The sequence below is a fragment of the Gossypium arboreum genome, chromosome 9 (genome assembly GCF_025698485.1).
Source record: "Gossypium arboreum isolate Shixiya-1 chromosome 9, ASM2569848v2, whole genome shotgun sequence".
Taxonomy (NCBI): domain Eukaryota; kingdom Viridiplantae; phylum Streptophyta; class Magnoliopsida; order Malvales; family Malvaceae; genus Gossypium; species Gossypium arboreum.
Window position 1 is genome coordinate 58822151 of NC_069078.1, and position 24901 is coordinate 58847051.

The following is a 24901-nucleotide window of genomic DNA, read 5'->3' on the forward strand; positions in this document are numbered from 1 at the left end:
TATATCTTTGTATTTAGGGCGGTTGTATTTATTCATACAATCGCAATCAAGGTGTATTGAATTCTCTTTCGAATGGGTCTTGAAAAGATAAAGAAAACTAGAATATCACCAACTTCTATTATTGAATTCATCCTACTTGATAGTACCCATTTTTGGAATGTCCACTACCAAAGTCACGGAATGAGTAAGTCGCCAACCCCTAAAATAGACCATATAATATACTTTATCCGCTGGATTACAAGGGCATTTTACATGTATATATACATCGTATATAATATTGTGTATTGATTTTTTTTTATGATATTTCATGTCTGACACTAAATTTTTAAATAAATAAATATATTTTTTCATTGTATGGCAATTACTAATTGTTCAATCTAATCTGAATTCAAGACAACCTTTATTATATAAGTAAGATTTCTATTGCTCGAATCTATCCAAATGAGAGTTGCACCTATCTTGCCTTGTGAACTTTCAGATTTCAAGTTTGAATGTCACTTTGTATAAATTATGTATGTATGAGTTCTCTGTTAATATTTACTTTGAGTCATGTTCCACCATATTGAACTCTATATGGATTTACTTTCATATAGGTTTAGATATATTATAGTAATTTGATCACGCTTTATAATGTTTAATTCTAATTATAGTTATCCAAATATGCTTGTTTGTAACTGCAGTTATGGCTATATCGTCACTTCCAAAAACAACTTATATATATATATATAAATTGAAATATATATTATGGTTAATATATTATTATATTAAAATATAATGCCCTTATAATTTAATTTACTAATAATTAAAATGATTTTATAACTAATTAGGGTTTATTACTTTGAATTGAAGATGGAAATAGAATAAGTTATCATTTTATTTAAATTCATTTAATAAATAAAATTTAAGAGGATTAGTGGATTTTTTGAACTTTTAAGTGATAAAGTGGGTATTTTTAAATTATAAAAGGGTAAGTAGATTTTTTTTATCAAAGTTTAAAGGGATTAAAAAATTATTTGATACAATGAGTCTGCTACCCTAGCACGAATTAAGTTTGCCTCCTCTAGTACGTTTCTTAGGTTTTCTTTCTTTTGTCCTTTTGTTGATTGTTTGCTTAATGGCGGTGCGCTTTCAACATTCTCGTGGCTCTTGTATAGCAAAGTGGTATTCAAGATAGGATCTCTCGCTTGAAATCAATGGAAACTGATTTAGCGGGATTAACACTTAATGAAGACGAAGAAGCAGTCTTACAAATTCAAATAGAGCCGAATACAGATGGAAGTATTCAGGTTAGTGGGTTGTTTCTTAACAGCTAGTATTATTCACTTCCCAACAATGAAAAGTACTATGGCAAACCTTTGGCACCCTGTTTGGGGTGTTCAAATTCAAGATCTGGGAGAAAAACGATTTTTTTTTCAATTTTATCATGTTATGAATATGGATAGGGTGTTGAAAGGGTCTCCATGGACATTTAATAATCATCTATTAATGTTACATAAATTACAATGGGGGGAGGACCCATTAAAAGTACCATTAATATGATGCCTTTTTGGGTACAAATCCATTATGTTCCTGTTTGTCTCTTTTCTGAAAATTTGCAGTGCAATTGGGTAACTTTATAGGGGAATTTATAGAATTGAATCTGGGGAATGAAAATAGAATCTACATGAGAATAAGAGTTCAAATTGATGTACGGAGGCTGTTGAAAAGGAAAAAACAAATTATGTTTTGTGGAAGCTGCTCATATGTGAGATTTAAATACGAACGACTATCGCTATTTTGTTTCTACTGTGGTCGCTTGTGGCTTAACGATTCTTTTTGTGAAGTAAATATGGCGTTAGGTGTGGAAATTGTTGAAATGGGTTGGGATTTATCACTACCAGCTCAGTCTCGAAGGGCTTTAACAATGAACAATGTTTGGTTGAGAGAAGAAGGTGAAGGAAAAATGAACAGAAATAGAGAAGACAGTTATATGACAAGAAATCCCTTATTTACGGTTGGAAACACAAAACCAAGATATGGACAGTCTTTTGATTCGATTTTGGCAATTAACCTGAAAGGCAAGTCGATGTTTTTGAATCAATCGGGGAAAAACTTAATAATAGACCAAGCTTTCACCGATATGGAGCACGACTTAGAAGATGGAGTACTAATTGCTGAGGAAGGGAAGAAGAGAGATAGATGGGAGATGGAGGTGCCAGCAGAAATAGGAGAGATTACCTTAGTGGCAAGAAACAGGAGATTGTTGGAGATTAACCATTTATCATCGGCGGGGCACAATGAAAATCCTAAGTTGGAATGTTCGTGGATTGTGGAGTCCACAGACAGTTCGAAGACTTCGGCATATGCTGAAGACACAAAATCCCCAAATGGTCTTCTTTATAGAGACAAAGCTATGTAAAATTCAAATGGAAAGAGTTTGCAATAGTTGTGGTTATGTGAATGGGATTGAAGTCAATCCGGAGGGAACTAGAGGATGATTATTTCTAGCATGGAGAAATGAGATTTGTGTTACACTTCGAAGCTTTTCTAAAAGACATATTGATGTGATGATTGACGATAATGAAGTAAGAGGCAAATAGAGATTCGCTGGTTTCTACGGATCTCCTTATGTATAAGATAAAGATAATTCCTGGGTTGTGCTGAGAAATTTATACACTGGTGAGGAGATTCCTTGGTTTTTTTATGGGGACTTCAACGAAATCATGTATGGTTATGAATAAAATGAAGGATTACCTTGAGATGAAATGAGAATGGAAATATTCCGCAATGCTCTGGTAGATTTCCATTTAATGGATGTGGGGTTTTTGGAAATTGGTTTACATAGGAGAGGGGAAATCTACCCAAGACAAATATCCGAGAACGATTAGATAGAAAAGTTACAAATGAAGAATGAATGAATATGTTTTCTGAGGTAAATATTCTTCATCTAATACACTCTTTTTCTAATCATTGTCCCCTTTTGATCAATACGAGAAAGGCTGAAAAATGGTCAAACAAGAAATTATTTAAGTTTGAAGCCTGGTGGATTTTAGAGGATTCGTTTGGAGAGGAGGTTAAAAACATTTGGGAGACATCTTCAGGAAATTTGTCGAAAAATTAGATAATTTAAAAGAAGGTTTGCAAGTTGGGCTAGGAGGATTCGAATTGATAGACAAAGGCGAAAGGAATATCTTATAGCCAGGTTATTAGAGCTGACAGAAGCCCACAGAGATGATTTCAATTTGGCAGAGATGATTGACACGAAGATTCAACTGAATTTTGAAATTAAAAAGGATGAACGCTATTGGGATCAAAGAGCTCGTGTAAACTGGTTGAAATTTGGAGACGGGAGAAACTGTATTACAAATTGAAAGATGAAAAAGGAGAAACTGTATTCACAAATTGAAATATGAAGAAGGGAGAGAAACGGAGATCCTTCAGGAAATGAAAGGTATTGTGAGAGCTTATTTTCAGAATTTATTCATGTCAGAAGCAAGAGGAAATCATGATCATTTGCTATCAGGAATTGATAGATGCATTTTCGAGGAGGATAATTAAAGATTTATGTCGCTATACCCAAGGGAAGAGATTCGAGAAGCAGTGTTTGAAATGGGACCTTCAAAAACCCCAGGTGAAGATGGATTTTTGGCTTTATTTTATTAAAAGTGCTGGCACATTGTTGGGGATGATGTCACCAAATTTTGTCTACAAATCCTTAATGAAGGCAAGGAGGTCAAACAAATTAATTCTACTCATATAGTACTCATTTCAAAAATTGCCAACCTATCTAATATGAAGCAATTTAGGCCATCAGCTTATGCAATGTGATTTATAAAAATTTGGCAAAAGCTATTGCAAATTGGCTTAGAGGAGTTATCAAGAAATGTATTGATATAGTTCAAAGTGCTTTCGTACTAGGAAGATTAATCTCGCATAATGTATTTCTGGCTTATGAAATTCTTCATACACTAAATCAGAAGAGGTTGGGGAAAAAAGGGTTTATGGCAGTGAAGTTAGATATGAGCAAGGCATACGACAGAGTTGAATGGAACTTCATAAAGGAAATAATGGCTTGAATAGGTTTTGCTATAAATTGGATTGAAACTATTATGAAATGTTTAAATTATGTTTCCTATTTTGTTGTGGTGAATGGACATATAGGAGAAAGTTTTCGACCGAAAAGGGGACTTTGTCAAGGAGATCCATTGAGTCCGATTTTATTTCTTATATGTGATTAATGCGATTTGTAGCCAGAGGACTATTGAAAGGAGTGAAAGCTAGTAGAAGTGGTCCATAGGTATCGCATTTGTTATTTGCAGATGACTGTATCTTATTTAGTGAAGCGACTAATAGAGGGGCTACTTTATTGAAAGGAATTCTAAGGGAATATAGAATCTGTTCTGGGCAATGCGTTAATTTTGATAAATCAATGGTATTCTTTAGCAAAAATACGTCAGAGGAAGACAGAAGAGCGGTTGTAAGCATTTTGGGGGTGCGGAGTTCAAACGATCCAGAGCGTTATCTTAGATTGCCCAACATGGTTGGAAGAAAGAAAAATGAATCATTTCAGAACTTAAAAGATTGGCTTAAGAAGCGTGTTGACAATTAGAGCACTAGACACCTATCTCAATATGGGAAGGAAATATTCATCAAAGCTATTCTTCAAGCCATTCCGACCTATACAATGGCCTTTTTTTACTATCGAAATCGTTATGTACTGAGCTAGAAAACATTATAGCTAAATTTTGGTGGCAGAGGAGAAAGGGGTCTCAAATTTCAAAATTTTAGTTGTTTAATATTGCTTTATTATCCAAGTAAGGCTGGCGCCTTATTAATTATCCAAATTCATTATTAGCGAGGGTTCTTAAAGCTAAATACTACCAGCATTCGAATTTCCTTAATGCCCGATTAGGAAACTTACCTTCACTTACCTAGAAGAGTATCTGGGCTGCTAAGGGTTTGCTACAGAATGGGTTGTGCTGGAGAGTTGGAAGGGGACCTGAAATTTTTGTTTGCTATGATCGTTGGATACCAAGAATTAATCTAGGTGAATGAAGCAACAGAAACGACAATGGAGTAAAGTTAGTCTCAGATTTAATTGAAGTCACAAATAAAACATGGAAGATAGACTTAATTAATAGTACCTGTCAAGAAGATGTAGCTCAAAAAATTCTGCAGATCCCTCTTGCGGAAACACCTCACGATGATTTTCAAGTGTGGAAAGGAGAACCATCCAGAGAATTTTCAGTGAGGAGTGCCTACAAACTATTACAAGATACTAGCTTGAATCCTAATATTTATTTAATACAGACTGATATAAAAGATTTCTACAAAAAGCTCTGGAATATACAGCTACCTTCAAAAATTGCAATTACAATATAGAGAATATCCTGGAATTATATCCCTACTCTAGCTAATCTAAAGTATAAAAGAGTGACTAATAATGCATTATCTCCTCGGTGTGGAAGAGAGAAAGAAAATAACACTCATGTCTTTCGGCAATGTCCTGTAACAGTTGAGGTATGGCAAATATTAAACCTTTCTGGGGTTGTTAATAGTACGATGCAAAGCTTCTTGGAGTGGAGTACCTGGGTCTTTAATAAGAGTACTTATGAGCAGTGTAGAATGTTCTGTTGTGGATTGTGGTTCATCTGGAACTCGAGGAATAAACTCATACATGAAAGAAAGTCAGAGACAAGGAGTGAGTTATCACAAAAAGTTCAACGATACATAGTCGAACTTGAAGGTTTGATGGAAAGAATAAGTACCTTGAATATGGATAGAAGCCATAGTCAACGAGAGGCTAATGCCAGTGTGACGATTCAATTCGACGCAGCTTTTGACAAAGGAAATTTTAAATTGGCATCGGGTTTGGTGGTTTAGGGTCGGACAGGGGGACTCATTGCAACGAAGACTATACTCCACACAAATTTCCCATCTCCATTTGCAGCAGAAGCCTTTGCAGGTCTACAGGCTCTAAAGCTAGAAATCACAATGGATCTCCACTCAGTAACGATTATGGGAGATTCTCGTACAGTTATCAAGAAAGACCAATCAACAAAACCAGATAAACTAGTTATAGGGGTGATTATTAGCAACATTCAAAGCAAGAAGATTTGTTTCCAAGAAATCAGGTTTCAGTTTATCAACAGAACATAAAACGTCTTTGCCCACAAAATTGCAGAAAAATCTTTGAAGAAGGGAGAGGAAACATACCTAGAGAGAGCCACTGTATATAATTATCCAGAGGGACAATGGAGAAGAGACCCAGACTGAAGCTTATTGTGCAAAGGAAGAAATGAATCAGGTAGCAAGTATAGCAAGATATTGAAACGGCTATTGACTAAACAGATGGGACAAGTCAATGAAAGGAGGCGTCCAGCTGTTCTTGAATCGACTAGAAGTAATGACATTAGGTTTCCTTTTTCTGCAGCATTAAATGATTTGTCTTTTACGAAGTTGTGCTTTTTGAGTTTTTTTCTGTCTTTTTTAATAGGTAGGCCGAAAGTTGGATAAACTTTATTAGGCCGAAATCAAACATTAGGACCCAGTTAGGCTTTTCCTTCTTATTATTAATAAATTACTAGTCGATTTTATTCAAAAAAAATTATTTGATACATCGTCAGTTTTTTAAATTCTACAAGCGGGTTGAAGGTTTGACAAGTATATTATAGGTGTAGTAAAAAAAATAAAAATAAAATTAATTATATAAATAAATGTAACACTTGTTACACCTCAACTCGTTTGTAGGTCTAAAAACTTTACTAACAATGTATCAAATAATTACCAAACAATTTTAATAAAAAGCATAGACAAAGAGTAAAATGTAAAAAATAAAAATAAAATAAACATCTTCTTGAGCTTTGTCTAAGCCCAAAATATATTTTCAAATAAGAAATTAATATATCTTAATATTATTGATAAATGATAATTATTCAAATTTTGATAGATAAAATTATAAAATAATATTGTACAATATTAATGTCTTATATTGAAAATAATTTTTTGGTAAGATTATAGTGAAAATTATGTTAGTATGATATATTTATATAGCATATATAACCAAACCAATAATTTAATATGTACTATATTTAATACAAATATTTCTCGTATATAAGTGGTTTAGAATATGAAAATGCATCAATCATAGCTTGAATCTTTAAAATAGTGGATGAAATATGCTCTTTACCATGAGCTGTCGATCTCTTAGTAGGCATAGAGCATTTGCATTCCCACCATGTTACTTGGCAGGAATTGTTCCATTACATTCAACCATCGAGGCAGCTCCTTATATGATTTATTAGAGTCGCTGAACAGTTCATTCATAGCATTCTATTTTGCATGCCACGCTTTAGTGTATGCTTCGAATGTCAATGATGAAGACTGAGATTGGTATCCTTGGATTTGCTTGCATCAATTGCATTATGTAGTCAAATAATGTTGGAATTCTATTTTCGATGATCTTGCGTTATCTACCCAACAACGCATGTATAAGGATTGCCATATTTTCGGATCTTCTATATCTGCTTCTTTTTCTTAAATGATGTCGTAATCCTCCAATTACACTTGTTACCATACTGTACGCACTTGCCAACATATTTACAAAATTTTATATGTTTTATTGCTGATATCACAGCATCTTTGGATGATTCAAATAACCAAGAATAATAATTCATATGCCTTGGTATTTTATGAGGTAATTCCAGAAATTCTAACACATATTGTGTCAATGACAATATTGTGCATATGGATGGAGGTTCATGCGGCGGTAGATTGTAACTTCTTCCACCAATTGTATCGACAATACTTTTTTTCAGAATCACAGTTACCTTTTGGAGCAATCTTGGGCTCAAAAAATAAATTTGTTCCCTCAAATGGTTCTTCAACAGGTTCACCATCAACTATATAATAACCAAAATTAGCACCAATTTTTGAATAATATACCCCATTGAACTCCCTTACTATGCTGTACGAGTGTGAGTAAACATCATTCACCACCGACAAGCCTATATTCAAATCAAAATATGGAAGAATGGCTCCTTATGAAACTTGATGGGTTCTCTGCATACAAGTTAGAAGCAGTCACCGCTGGCTTATAGAATGTCTCTCCGAAGTTGTTGATGGGATCTCCATATATGAGTTAGTAGCAGTCCTAATAGAATGTTGACACTTCAAATAGCACCCCAATTTCAGTGTCATGTGTTGTGATAAATAATCATGAAAATTCTATTATTCATCTTATACGCTAAAAGTTGTACAATATTACATACAAGAAAGCATTTGATCAAATTTCAAACATTATTATAAAATCATACGAAATTATTTCGACATGATAAATTTATGTTATAAATAAAACTAACAACATCTCATCGTCAAATATGTTAGAATTGTTTTAAAAATAACATAACACAGTATATATTTATATCAATTTCAAAACTAGCAAACAAATATGAAAATATTATCATGTACATCACTAATATATATTTTGACAAAATACATCACTAATATATGAAAACACAATATTGGGTATATTTTTGGACATTAAAATAATATAAAAAACTAATAATTACTTCATTATTAATTACTTACTTCAACTTCCAAAATGCAATTGTACTCTAAATACAAACTTCAACTTCAAAATTAAAAAAAAAATCATCCAAGTTATTTGAGGCATAAGAATATGAACAAATTAATAATAATAACTAATTTATTACATTTTAAAATATGTATAAAAATTTACTTCAACTCCCCAATTGCAAATTGTGCTCTAGTTATGAACTTCAACTTTCTTCTTCAGAATTTACGAATTTCAACTTTCAAAATAAAAGAAAAAAATGGAGGTGGTTTTTCATAGAGAAACAATATGTGAAAATTGAAGATTTGGCATTCTAATTTACAAGTGAATAAAGTCGGTTTTGAAATAAAAAGGTTAAAATATTTTATTAGTTTATGTAATTGTATAGAATTCGATATTTAGTCCTTATATTTTAAAAGTTTTATTTTTTCAATTTGAAAATCTCAATTCAATTATTATTTTTGTCGATATAATCTTTTAAAATTTGTCACCTCATCATGTTTATTTCCTATTAGTCATATACCATGTCTCATCATGTTTATTTTCTATCAGTCATATACCATGTCATATGACGACAACATAATCAAATTTCTAAGTTGAAAATTTTTATAGAAAATACTTACGATTTTACTAATCGGACTAAGATTTTAAATAAAAAGAGTATGTGGATTTAATTTTAACTTTTAAGTATAGAGATTAAAGCTTAAATTTTATAAAGTAAAGGATTAACAACATATTTTGAACAAATAAAAGATATAGCATCAAAAAACATTGTACAAAACTAAGCATCAATATTTTGTCAAAAAAAGATTAGAAACACCAATTTTTTGGGGAATAATATAGGAAAAAGAATTGATTACCAGAATAATATGGGGCTTTTCTTACGAAAATAATATGAAATCTACGTGAAAATCCCAAATCGGCATGGCAATTGACGATTTGGAATTGAAACTGTTGCAACCGATGTGTCAGAATCTAACTGGGCACCTCGGAAGCCCAAATTGGCAACTGATATATTGATTTGGGGTTCTCATAAGTTCTCATGTCGGTGCAAGTGTAGTAGAGATTTCTTGCTATCTAGGAAGGCAAAATCAACTGCCGACATGCCAATTTGGGCTTTCGAGGTGTAGAGATTCTTTGCTCCCTTACCGTTCGACATGATTAAAGGTCGAGAACCTGAGAAGGTAGGGATGTTTAAAAACCCCAAAATTTTGGGAAGAAAGTGATTTGAAGTGAAAAAAAAATTGTGAGTTAAGAGAGTTGAAAAAAAAATCTTTTTGTTAATGGAGTTACCAAATTTGTTGAAAGATAGTTCGGATCCGAGGTGTAAAAACTAGCCATTAATTATTTTGCAATAATTAATTTTAAATTGTAAATGTTTTTACTCTTTTTCAAGGAAAAGAAATTTATTTTCATATAAAATATAAGAAATGGTAAATGATATTTTAGTTGTAAATGTTTTTCATTTTTCAGCAAAAATAAAATTATTAAGGTAAAAAATGGAAAGTTGTAAATGTTATTTTGGCTTTTTTAGAATAATATAGAAAAAAATTAATATACCTAAATATTATGAAAAATTTTAAATCTTATACATCATTAGTGGGTTATTATGAAATTAATTGATTGAAATAAATTTTTTCCGAGATAGAAGTTAGAAGAGGCAAGCTCGAGAAGAAAAGGTAAAAAAACTTTATAATGTAATTATATTATAGTTATCTGATTCTGAATAGAGTAAATGAAATTATGTGATTTTTCTGTGACATGAGATAGTAGGGTTTAAAATTGATGAAATATGATTAATTTGAAATGGTTAGATGGTTTAGGGTTTATATTGTAACAAATAAAGTGATTAACAAATGTTTTGTGTAGAGAAAAATGGCCCAGATTATGTGGACTGCGAAAAAGATCAAAACTGAACAACAATGAGAGGATGTTGACATTTTGGTAGAGAAACTAAGAAATTGTAGAATAGACCTGAACAATAACTGTGTTGTTGCCCACATATTTGCTGTGAACCTCATTATGCAAGAGTAAATTTGGTCATATTATCCTGGTCATAAGTGAGAAGTTCAAAAGTATCGATCTATAAGAGAAACATTTATATACATAGAACATAAAGTTAGGTTGGATAGATGTTGGTTAATGGTATCTACCAATGAAAAAAATAGAAGAAAATTGTATGAGATCTTAATCAAAGAATTTGTGAAGGGCATTGCAAAAAATGGTGCAAAGAGAACTTCCTAGCTAATTACAGGTAACCATATCTGTAGGACAAATCCATATCCTCCTTATTTTCCATAGATGAGGAATTTAGATATAGGTGGGTTTCCAGATGATTTTATCTACTCCATTCCTAAGCTTTATAAGGAGATTAAATCAAAGAAAGATGGAGGTGTATAGGGTTATGGGTTTATAAAATTAGGGTTTATGTTTTGAAATGTATTATCTTGTATCGAAATATTTGCTTTTGTTATTGTATGAAGTTGGTGCTTTTATAATATGATAAGGAAATTGTGTGGAAGTTTTAATATCATGTTTCATTTTTTAATTATATTTATTAAAAACAAACAACTTTTTTGTTAATTCAACCAAACTTAAAATATGAAAGGTATTAGGGTTTAAGGTTTGTTAACAACTATATTAATTTAAAGTGCAGTTATATTAAAGATGAACAACCAGCTTGCAACATTCATCTACTATGATTGCCAAATTATGGATCCTAATGTTGGTGCAATTTTTGAATCCAACCATCATGTAGGCATAATATTTACCAATCCTGCGAAATTCAATGAAATCAAAACAAAGACTGGCCAATAGCTCGTCATTTTGAAAGTGCTATTTCGAAACTGTATTATAAATTTCCTATGGCCTCCAATCATTGAGTGTATAAAATATTGGAACTTTCTGGTGATAAAGATATCGAGGCAATGGTATATACACATACCAACTTTGAGGACCTTCATGTTGTGGACTTGTATGCGGAGTTACATGAAAATAATCCTGCTCGTAAGGTATACACTCAATCATTATCATCAACAACTCCAGTAACTGATGCTACTATTATAAATCAATGAATTCCACATTTTAACCCAAACATTGATGAAGCTACATCCTTCATGGGTAGACGATCTTCTACATTTTAGCATGAGTTTGACTTAAATGTTAGATTTGAATATGCAGTGATTATGGAGCCACATCGTCATATGTTAGCAACACGTTCAATTATCCAACACAAATTGTGGTTACTAATATACAACCATTAGTTGTTGGTTTTCAGCACAACTTTGGGTTACCAAATGTACAAGGTGAAAGACCCAATGAGAAGGAGGTCCTAAATGCTCATGTGGATGAATTCAGTGACTGATTTTGATGAAGTTACTGATGACGATGTAAATGAAAATCTAATTCGTGAATACAATGACTTCCCTCAACCCTACAAGCATGGCAATGGCATGGTGATCGACTTCGATCCTAATAACCATTTAATGAATGTTGACCCCAATATTGCCCATGCACTTGAGTTTCCAAAATACCCATAATTTTGCCACTCCATCAGGTGTTGGATGATGAGGAATTGGAAAAGCTCAGAGTTAGGTTAGAATACGATGAAAAAGAAAGTTATGTTGCTACAGTAAATTAGTACAACTTAAAGGTATTCGTCAACTACAGATTCATAATGTCAAATCCCAAATTATATGTGGGAGAGTGTTGGAATGCATCCGAAGGTTGTAGGTGGAGGGCCAAGACATCTTTTGTGAATAAATCACAAGTGTGAAAGACTTAAAATTATGAAGGCCCTGCACTTGTACTGCGACATGGTTAACTCAATATCATCGAAAGTTAGATGCCAAGGTAATCAATCACTGTATCAAGCCTTTGATCAAGGCAAAACTCACTATTTTGATTGTTGGGTTGGTGGCATCTATGCAAACCCATTATCGGTATAATTTTCATATCGAAAAACATGATGTGCTAAACAAATTACCATGAAAAAGTTGTCAATAATGCGCTAGTATGTCTCTAAAACTGTGATCAAGATACAAATTATGAATGCGTACGACCAGGATGGCAAAGAAGTGCTAAGGTCTCAAATCTTCCATTAACTATTCTAGACATTCGAACCTTTCCTTTTTGTAAGCCCATATTTCAGGTTGATGGTACTTGGCTCTACGGAAAATATAAGTAGATATTTTTTATAGCCATGGAATAGGATAGGAATCGAAATGTTTTGTCAATAGCCTTTTCCATTGTAGATAAAGAAAACATGAAGTTGTAAGAGTTTTTCTGTAACACCTGGGTATCTTTATTACCCCAAAATCTAAGGAAAGTTAGGACTAAATTGAAAGGATTAGTAAATTGTTAGACTCCACTAGGAAATTTAGAAATTTTAGTGGATGAATTTTGATTAGTTGGATCTCAATCCTGGTTCGGTTAGGATGGAACCAACTGGTTCCGAAGCAGGAGACAAAATGATTAAGGATGAATGGTAGAGACGGTCAAAGAAATCATGCTAAAGATGTATATATATATATATAATAGTGTGTGGAAACAAAATTTTCTCAATTTTATTTATCAAATTTTTAATCTAAAGTATCATCTTCTTCAGTCACTCTAAAAAAAAAAATCGAATTTAGCTGAAGGAAGCTCTACATGCTGCAATAATCATTTAAATTGAAGTCTGGTAGTAGGGAAATTGAGGAACTGATAAGCTTCCTTTGTAACACCCTTTACCCGTACCCGAGACCAAGACTAGGTACGAGGCGTTACCAGGCATGTACTTGAACATTTTCGGGAAATGTGGGTTATAAAATTTCGTTCCGATTTGAAACCAATCCAATAGCATCTTGGTGTCTCTATTATGAACCTACGAGGCTCAAACATACATTGAAATTGATCCGGGACTAAACCGAGGACCTAATAAAAATTTAAGAAAAATTCTGAGTTAATGTCTCACACGCCCGTGTAGAGACATTGCACACGCCCGTGTGCTTTGGGACACGCACGTGTCCCCTACCCGTGTGGAGTTAATTGAATTTATTTTCTAATTTGAACCTACAGGGGTTTTCACACGGTCAAGCACATGCCCGTGTCTCTGGCCCGTGTCCTTCACACGGCCTTGACATGTCCGTGTCCAAAAATTTGAGCATTTTATTTATAACGTCAACATGTATTTAAGGGTACACGGTCAAGACACACGCTCATGTGTTAGGCCGTGTCCTCCACACGATTGAGACACACGGTCGTCTCTCTACTTGTATGTTTACTACCATGCGTTCTGACTTAAAATTTTAGGTGTAGGCGACGCACGGTTATGCCACATGCCCATGGAGTGGTCCGTGTGTCACACACGGTCTAGATACATGCCCGTGTGGACCATGTTAGGCTATTTTCCAAGCCTTTGGTCACCCTCTAACATATGTTCTCACTTATAGGTTTCCATAACATATAGCCAGGCCTAATTATACTCTCAAATGACCTCGATGAACATCATTGCATGTAAACCTCATTTCATCAGTCTTACACATGCTAGGATTATTTCTGTTGTATCAAGAATGTCTATGCCTTATAACACATTCAAGATTGGCTCATTATTATAACTTATTGCCAATTATGGTCTAGCCATCCCATGTGATTCGGTCATTGTACATGTGTATCTACTTGTGATACGCCATGTTGATTCATCTCAATGACATTAGAACACAAATATGCACAACTATGTAGGTCATACCTTATAACAAAATGAGCCAAATACTATGGCCATATGCATGTGGACATGTACACCTTACAAGCCTTCATATTGGCTAATCAAATGACACATATTACAAAATTAACAAAAGCCCTATACATGCCATTGAACAAAATAAGAGTATCTATATACCAAAGCTAGACAAGAAGATAGTGTGTTGACTCTCCAATCGTCTTCCAATCTTCGTAAGTCCACGAACTCTATAAGAAGGGGAAAAGAGAGGGGTAAGCATTTACATGCTTAGTAAGCCCGAATAACTGGAAAATAAACTTACCGATTTGTTTAGCGTGCAACCATATTAGGAAAATAAACCAACAAGTATGGAATGGTTTCCCTATCACACACACTTCATCAACAAGTCAGTCACATAACATCACACCATGTAACTTATCTAAGATGAGCTCATCATTCAACATTTTCATTTTTGTATCTCATATTAATCCCGTTGAGTTACTCGAAAAATCTCGATGGATTATCCATTTACCGTCAATTCATTAGAGCAATCATCTCATGTATGCACTCCTGCGAATCTCACATCTTACGGTGGGATTACCAGTCTAGGCTAAATCCTTTATGCGAAAAACACCCTCAATGAGCTCGGATCTGAATTACCAGTCCAGGCTAAATTCAGACCCTAATCGGATTACCCGTCAGGGCTAAATCCACAATGCACGCATATTCTTCGGGAGGCTCGATCACTCAAGGAACACCCGTCCGGGCTAGATCCTTTCTACATTTGAGATCAACGGATTACCTGTCCGGGCTAAATCCTTTTCTGCAACACATGCAGGATCTCAAGTCATGTAAGCCATGGTTTATCCATCGAATTTCCCTTTTTACTTCAACAGGGACATTTATTATCATATCATTATTATTGACATATTTCATGGATTTTCATGCCATCATTATAACTAAATATCATGCATTCATAACACACATAATTAGTCATATTAATAGTTTACTTAAAGTTATTCGAACTTACTTGGTATTCGTCTCGGTTTTGCGTTTCGGTTATTCTGAAACCTTTTGTTTTCCTCGATCGACCTCCAGAATTTGCTCCTCGGGGTCTATAACAATAAAAATGAATCATCAATACCTCACATTATTCTTTTTGAGCCTAAATTTCACCCCAGACAAAATGATTGTTTTGCCCCTAACCTTTCACATTTTTACGATTTAGTCCCTAGGCTTATATAATAAAATGCATGCAATTTCTACCTTACCCAAGCCTATCCGATTGTTCTTTCCTCTTATGGTAGCCCACATTTCTCCATTATTTCACATTTTTACCACATATTTTACACCTTTTGCAAAAAGGTCCTTTTAAGGGTTTTTAATGAAAATCACCTAGAAAAAGATGTTTAACACACATACAACTTTCATATTCCTCTATAAAAAATCAAAGAATAAACATGTCACACATGGTTCACTTTACAAACATGAGCCCTAACTCAAAATTTGGGTAGAAATGGAGAGAGTAAGCTACTGGAATTTCAAAAATGTGAAGAACATTAAAAAAAAAAAAGGGGCTTGGGAGCACTTACTATTGAGCTTGAAAATGTTGAAAACCCTAGCTATGGAGGGCTTGAAAAATTCGGCTAGATGAGGGAGAAGAATGGCTGATTTTTTCCTTTATTTTCCCATTTTATTTTATTAATTAGCCAAATGACCAAAATACCCTTAAGCCCTTTCTTTAAAATTTTATCCATACATGCCCATTTTTGTCCAAAAACTTAGAAATTGGGAAAATTTCTCTTTAAGACCTTCTAATTAATAATCTAAAACAATTTCACACAAATTTCTTCTAGAATCCAAGTTTTGCAATTTATTCATTTTAGTTATTATTTTCGAATTAGACACCTTACTCATAGAAATTCCTCATGAAACTTTAACACATGCATATTTTCATATTCTAGACCTCATAATAATCATAAATTAAATATTTCAACATTGAATTTATGGTCTCGAAACCACTGTTCCAACTAGGCCCTATTTTGGGACGTTACATTTCTCCCCCATTTTGGGACTTTCGTTCTCGAAAGTCTTACCAGTAAACAGGTTCAGATATTGGCTTTTCATGGTTTTTTCTGGCTCCCATGTAGCCTCTTCTACACCATGTCGATGCCATAAAACTTTTACCAAAGCCACATCTTTATTTCTCAGCTATTTAACCTTACGAGCCAAAATCTTGACCAGTTCCTCACCATAAGTCACGTCTGGTCTAATTTCAATCTAAGCTGGTGAAATTACATGAGAGGGGACTGATTGATATCGTCTTAACATGGATACATGGAACACATCGTAAATCTTTTCCAGTTCGAGTGGCAATGCCAAACGATAGGCTAATGGTCCAACTCTTTCAGTGATCTCGTATAGTCCGATAAATCATGGACTCAATTTGCCTTTCCATCCAAATCTCAATACCTTTTTCCATGGAGATACTTTCAAGAATACTCTATCTCCAATTTGAAATTTGATCTCTTTTCTTTTCAAATTAGCATATGACTTTTTCCTATTCGATGCCGCTTTTAAACAGTCACGTATCTCTTTAACCTTTTCTTCAGTTTCCTTGATCAAATCAACTCCGTGAATCTGATTCTCCTTGAGTTCCGTCCAATTAAATGGAGTTTGGCACTTCCTGCCATACAAGGCCTTGTAAGGTGCCATCTTCAAACTCGTTTGAAAGCTGTTATTGTAGGCGAACTCTACCAATGGCAGGTATTTTTCCTAGCTGCCCTGAAATTCAAGGATGCAACATCGCAACATATCCTCCAGAATCTGAATCATCCGCTCAGACTGACCATTAGTCTGTAGGTGAAAAGCATTACTAAAGCTTGTACCCAAGGCTTCTTGTAACTTCTTCTAGAATCTCAAAGTGAATCTCGGGTCTCTGTCTGAAATAATCAATAGCAGTACCCTGTGAATCTCACAATCTCAGATATATACAAGTCGGCCAACTTGTCAAGTGAATAATCTATCCTTACTGGAATAAAATGAGCTGACTTTGTCAACTTATCAAGCATAACCTAAATAGCATCTTTCTTTTTTGGGGTCAATGGTAATCCTGTCACAAAGTCCATAGCGATTCTGTCCCATTTCCATTCGGGGACCATCATAAGTTGTAGCAAACTAGAAGGTACTTGATGTTCAGCCTTGACTTGCTGGCATATCAAGCATTTCGATACAAATTCGAAGATGTCTCTTTTCATGCCATTCCACCAGTACATTTTCTTTAAATCATTATACATTTTGGTACTTCCAAGATGAATAGAAAAATGGCTATCATGTGCTTCTTGCAAGATTTTCTGAATAATTTCATTATTTCTCGGTACACAAACTTTGTCTCTGAACATCAAACATCTATCGGGACTAACTTGAAAATCTGATTCAATGCCCGACTCACATTGAGCTCTTTTAGCCTGCAGGTTACTATCATTAGTCTGAGCATCATAAATTTCCTAAAGAAATATCATCTTGACCCTTAACTCTGCCAAGACTGAACCATCGTCAAACAACGCCAATCGAGTGTTCATGGCCCTCAATGTAAATAAATATTTTCTGATCAACGCGTCGGTGACCACATTCACCTTTTCCAGATGATAATCGATGATCAGCTCGTAGTATTTAATTAATTCTAACCATCTCTGCTGTCTCAGATTCAGTTCTTTTTGAGTCATTAAATACTTCAAGCTCTTATGGCCTGTGAATATATGACAAGTCTCACCATATAAGTAATGCCTCCAAATTTTCAAGGCAAAAACAATGGCCTCGAGCTCTAAGTCATGCGTCAGATAATTATTCTCGTGTGGCTTCAACTACCACGAAGCATAGGCTATCACCTTGCCATTTTGCATAAGTACACAACACAATCCATTTAAGGATGCATCACTATAGACCATAAACTCTTTTCCCGGCTCAGACAATACTAAAACTGGAGCTTCAGTCAGCAATGTCTTCAACTTTTCGAAACTCTGCTGGCACTTCTCTGTCCATTCAAAACTTAACGTCTTATTGTAGTAACCTCGTCATCGGAGTCGCGATCATGGAGAATCCTTTCCCAAATCTTTGGTAGTAACCGGCTAAGCCCAAAAAGCTTTTAACCTCGGTTACATTTTTAGGTGGTTTCCATTCAACAATTGCAGAGATTTTACTTGGATCAACTCGGATGCGATCACCTAAAACAATATGACCCAAAAACCCTACTTCTTGAAGCCAAAATTCACTCTTGCTAAACTTAGCATACAATTGTTTTTCCTGTAAAGTCGCAACATAGTCCTCAAATGCTTCGCATGCTCCATCTCATCCTTGGAATAAATCAAAATGTCATCAATGAACAAAACGACAAATTTGTCCAAGTATGGTCGAAATATCCTATTCATTAGGTCTATAAATACGGCCAGTGCATTCGTTAACCTAAACAGCATGACAAGAAATTCATAGTGGCCATACCTCGTTCTAAAAGCTGTCTTTGGCATATCCGACTCCTTAACTCGCAACTGATAGTAGCAGGATCTCAGGTCTATCTAAGAGAATACAGTAACTCCCTTCAACTGGTCAAACAAACCATCGATCCTTGGCAAAGGATACTTATTCTTGATAGTCACCTTGTTTAATTGCCAATAATCTATACACAGCCTCATTGAACCATCTTTCTTCTTTACAAATAATACAGGAGCACCCCAAGGCGAAAAGCTTGGCCTTGCAAAATCTTTATCCATCAGCCCTTGCAACTGTGCTTTTAATTCTTTTAGCTCGATTGGTGCCATCCTATACGGAGCAATAAAAATAGGAGCTATCCCTGGCACCAGTTCAATACAAAACTCTATCTCTCTTTCAGGAGGTAATCCAGGTAATTCCTCTGGGAACACATCTGGATATTCACATACTATTGGCACAGACCCAAACTTCAACTCCATTTCCTTAGTGTTTAGTACAAAAGCAAGGTAGGTTTCATACCCTTTTCTCATATATTTTTGAGCAACCATTGCTGTGATCACAACCGGTGGTGTATCCAATTCTCTTAAAACAACTCGTAGAACCTTACCATCTGGGCTCTTCAATTTAATATACTTGCTACTACAATTTACAATTACATCATGCAGGGCTAACCAATCCATGCCAAGTATTACATCAAACTCATCAAATGAAAATAACATAAGGTTAGCCGGAAAACAATGACCCTGAATCGTCAAAGGACAATTCTTACATACTTTATCAACCAAGACTGACTTGCCTAATGGGTTCGACACTCTGATTATAAATTTCGTAGGTTCAATGGGTATATTCATACTAGACACCAACCTCATACAAATGTATGAATACGTTGACCCCGGATCAATTAAGGCAACAACATAAGTATTAAAAAGAGAAAAGGTACCCGTGATAACGTCAGGAGTAGAGGTTTCCTCTCAAGCGCGTATTACATACGTTCTTGCCGGGGCTCGAGTTTCTGATTTCATGGTGTCTTTGGCCGCAACTCGACTGCCACTAACACTTTCAGGATATTTCGGAGGTCTACCTCGTGGAATAAGAGCACTCAATTTCGGGGTTACTTCCACCTCTTTATCGGTTAGCTCTGGGCAGTCTCTAAGGAAGTGGTCAAGAGAACAACATTTATAACACGCACCGCTCTTCATCTGACTCTCTCCGAAGTGAAATTTATTATAGTTTTTACACTTCGACTTTTGGTTATCTACACTCCCCACACTAGTCACCATCGGGGAGGAAGACTTCTGATTACGTCGTTTGGAGCCTCTCGCTTTACCTGAATATCCTACCGATGAAGTGGAGCATTCATGTTGGCTCATCGATTTCTTTGTGAGAAATGAGAGCGTCTTACCGTTAGATCTCTTGCTCGCAACTCGAGCTTCTCTATTAACTTGCTTCCTTTCATTATTGAGTTCCTCAACTTTGGCCCGATCAGTTAATACAGCAAACTCTCATATCTCAAGAATCCCAATCAATAGCTTGATTTCCTTATTCAGACCTTCCTCGAAGCGTTTACATATTTCTGACTCGGTTTGAACCCATTCATTTGCATACTGACTTAGCCTTACAAACTCCCTTTCGTATTCCGCTACAGTCTTATTTCTTTGTTTGAGTTCCAAGAACTCCTTCTGTTTTGAGTTTAAGAACCTTTGGCTGATGTATTTCTTCTTAAACTCCGCTTGGAAAAATTCCCAAGTGACGTTTTCCTTTAGCACCACTGAAGATACGGTCTTCCCCCAATGGTATGCAGTATCTTTTAGGAGTGACACAGTACAATTTAAGTACTCCTCAGGTGTGCACGATAATTCGTCTAATACTTGTGTAGTATTCTCGAGCCAGAACTCGGCTTTCTCAGCATCATCATTGATCATAGCTCTGAATTCCTCAGCCCCGTACTTTTTAAGTTTATCTATAGGGGCTTTACCAATTCTTAGAGGTGCCATAACTCGTGGCAATTCCTCATTAGGTTGGTTAGGGGCGGGGGAGGTCGTGGTATGTTGGGGCGATTCCTCAAATAATCCCCAAACCACTCATCCATCATGTCAAAAAAGGCAGCTCTGGCCTCTTCCTGACCTTCAGACATAGGCCTTTAACTACTGCTAGAAACAGCTCGTTGTACGGAAGTTGGAGCATGGCTCTCAGCTCCCTTGGACTTATCTTGTACTTGATTAAAAGACATTTACTATATTCAAAGATAATTAAACAATTAGGAGATATCACACTATCAACGTTCATATAATGCCATGTATAGCTAAACTCGATGCACTCTACGGTAGTCTTAGAACCGACTAAATCATAGTTCTGATACCACTAAATGTAACACCCCTTACCCGTACCCGAGACCGGGACCAGGTATGAGGCGTTACCAGGCATGTACTTGAACATTTTAGGAAATACGAGTTACAAAATTTCGTTCCAATTTGAAACCAATCCAATAGCATCTTGGTGTCTCTATTATGAGCCTACAAGGCTCAAACGGCCTTGACATGCCCGTGTCCAAAAATTTGAGCATTCTATTTATGATGTCAGCATGCATTTAGGGGCACACAGTCAAGACACATGCTCATGTGTTAGGCCATGTCCTCCACACGATTGAGACACACGGTCGTGTCTCTACCCGTATATTTACTACCATACATTCTGACTTAAAATTTTAGGTGTAGGGAACGCATGGTTATGCCACATGCCCATGGGGTGGTCTGTGTGTCACACACGGTCTAGATACATGCCCGTGTGTCTACCCGTGTGGACCATGTTAGGTTATTTTCCAAGCCTTTGGTCACCCTCTAACATATGTTCTCACTTATAGGTTTCCATAACATACAGCCAGGCCTAATTATACTCTCAAATGACCTCGATAAACCTCATTGCATGTAATCCTCATTTCATCGGTCTTACACATGCTAGGATTATTTTTGTTGTATCAAGAATGTCTATGCCTTATAACACATTCAAGATTGGCTCATTATTATAACTCATTGCCAATTATGGTCTAGTCATCCCATGTGATTCAGTCATGTTACATGTGTATCTACTTGTGATACGCCATGTTGATTCATCTCAATTACATTAGAGCACAAATATGCACAACTATGTAGGTCATACCTTATAACAAAATGAGCCAAATGCTATGGCCATATGCTATGACCATATGCATGTAGACATGTACACCTTACAAGCCTTCATATTAGTTAGTCAAATGACACATATTACAAAATTAACAAAATCCCTATACATGCCATTGAGCAAAATAAGAGTATCTATATACCAAAGCTAGACAAGATGATAGTGTGTTGACTCTCCAATCGTCTTTCAATCTTCGTGAGTCCACGAGCTCTGTAAGACAGGGAAAAGAGAGGGGTAAGCATTTACATGCTTAGTAAGCCTGATAAACCATAATTTATACATATTTTTATCCCATGCTTAGCGCATTTATGAATGGTTTCTCCTTAAAATTGGTGAATTCGATGCTCCTAATCCTTTAATTTTATGTTTTATACTTAGGTGAGCATAAGAGAGTAAAAAGAGCGGGAAACGGCCCGAAAAAGGGAGAAAATAGACCAACTCGGGAAATCAACACGGCCTGGACTTTCTCACACGAGCGTGTCCCTTTGGCAGGATTGAAGCACGACTTACACGGGTGGATCACACGCTCGTGCCCATTTAACAGCCTTGACCATAGCCTTAAGTAATCGCACACGGGCGTGTCCCTGCCGAGCCTAAGTTTAGTCCAATTTGGAAAAGGCCAATTTTGAGGGCTCTTTGGCATTCCAAAGCCTATAAAAACACCTGATGAGGCACTTAGAAGGGGTACGCAGAGTAGGGAGCAATGAATTACTCAAGGGAAGCCGATTGATCCATCTCAAAAGCCGAATTCATCATCAAGACTAAAGTTCTCCCTTCAAGTTCCTTCAGTAGTTTTGGGTTTTCTTATGTTTTGTTATCTTTATGCTTTTGAGATGTTTTCTTTCATAAGTATAAACTAAACCCCTTAAATACCTAAGGGGAATGAAACCTAAGACGGATCTTGTTATTATTATCCGAATTGTATGATAAATATTTGACTTGTTCTTAATTATGTGTTCTTAATTCTTGTTTTGATATTCCAGGATATTGACTCAAGTTATGCTCTTATTCAGAGGAGAAATAAACCCTGTCTAAGAGTAAATTTGTCATAATTAAGCGGAGTTGATTGTGCGCCTAGAGATAGGGTGACAACATTTTGCTGGATTAGGGTGAAACCTAATAAGGGAATCCATAGATCGAGTTAATGCAATTTTAGGGTGTTAATTAGAAAGAGATTTCAATTATTCAACCTAGGGTTAGACGTTATTAATCTCGAGAGAGATAATAATATAACTTAGGGATTTCTGAGATCAAGTCAAATGAATAAATAAATCGATTGAGTCAAGTAACAAGTGAAGTCTAGGTGGATTTTTCCTTAGGTATTGTCTCAATCAATCGAATTTTCCTAAAAGTATTTTCCCAAGTTTTCTTTTTGTGCATTCTTAGTTAATAATTAGTTTAGATAACCAAACTTCTTAATTTTTAGGCTAGATAATAAAAAGGAAGTAAATACTAGTACTCATAGTTCCTTTGGGTTCGACAATCCGGTCTTGCTAAACTATACTACTGTTCGATAGGTACACTTGCCTTAATCGTGATAATAAGTTAGTCTCAAGAACGATTCATTTATAAATCTTTAAAACCTGTTACGAATATCACACAATAAAAGCCCGAATAACTTGAAAATAAACTTACCGATTTGTTTAGCATGCAACCATATTAGGCAAATAAACCAACAAGTATGGAATGGTTTTTTTATCCTATGCACTCCATCAACAAGTTAGCCACATAACATCACACCATGTAACTTATCTAAGATGAGCTCATCATTCAATGTTTTCATTTTTATATCACATATTAATCCCGTTGAGTTACTCAAAAAATCTTGATGGATTATCCATTTACCGTCAAGTCAAAAGAGTGATCATCTCATGTATGCACTCCTGCGAACCTCACATCTTACGACGGGATTACCAGTCCAGGCTAAATTCCCCTTAATGTAAACTCATAAGATGATGTTGGGATTACCAATCCAAGCTAAATCCCTTATAGCGACAAACACCCTCAATGAACTCGGATCTGAATTACCAGTCCAGGCTAAATTCAAACCTTAATCGGATTACCTGTTCAGGCTAAATCTACAATGCACACATATTCTTTGGGAGGCTCGATCACTCAAGGAACACCATACGAGCTAGATCCTTTATACATTTGAGATCAACGGATTACCCGTCCAGGCTAAATCCTTTTCTGCAACACATGTAGGATCTCAAGTCATGTAAGCCATGGTTTATCCATCGAATTTTCCTTCTTACTTTAACCGGGACATTTATTATCATATCATTATTATTAACATATTTCATGGATTTTCATGCCATCATTATAACTAAATATCATGCATTCATAACACATGTAATTAGGCATATTAATAGTTTACTTAAAGTTATTCGAACTTACTTGGTATTCGTCTCGGTTTCGCGTTTCGGTTATTCCGAAACCTTTTGTTTTCCTCGATCGACCCCTGAAATTTGCTCATCGGGGTCTATAACAATAAAAATGAATCATCAATACCTCACATTATTCTTTTTGAGCCTAAATTTCACCCCAGACAAAATGACCGTTTTGCCCCTTACCTTTCACATTTTTACTATTTAGTCCCTAGGCTCGTATAATAAAATGCACGCAATTTATACCTTACCCAAGCCTAGCCGATTGTTCTTTTCTCTTATGGAAGCCCATATTTCTCCATTATTTCACATTTTTACCACATATTTTACACCTTTTGCCAAAAGGTCCTTTTAGGGGTTTTTCATGAAAATCACCTAGAAAAAGATGTTTAACAAACATACAACTTTCATATTCCTCCATAAACAATCAAAGAATAAACATGTCACACATGGGTCACTTTAAAAACATGAACCCTAACTCAAAATATGGGTAGAAATAGAGAGAGTAAGTTACCGGGATTTCAAAAATGCGAAGAACATTAAAAACGAGGCTTGGGAGCACTTATTATTGAGCTTGAAAATGCTGAAAACCCTAGCTAT

At 35.2% G+C, this 24901-nt stretch overlaps 1 long non-coding RNA gene across 1 annotated transcript; it reads right to left on the reverse strand.

The window, feature by feature from the left end:
- Positions 1 to 14086: 14086 nt before the first annotated feature.
- On the reverse strand, positions 14087 to 15369 carry LOC128280547 (uncharacterized). Its single transcript, XR_008270642.1, has 2 exons — positions 15283 to 15369; positions 14087 to 14500 (listed from the first exon to the last, which is right to left on the reverse strand). It is a non-coding gene; the product is annotated as an uncharacterized LOC128280547 (long non-coding RNA).
- Between the last annotated feature and the right edge of the window lie 9532 nt (positions 15370 to 24901).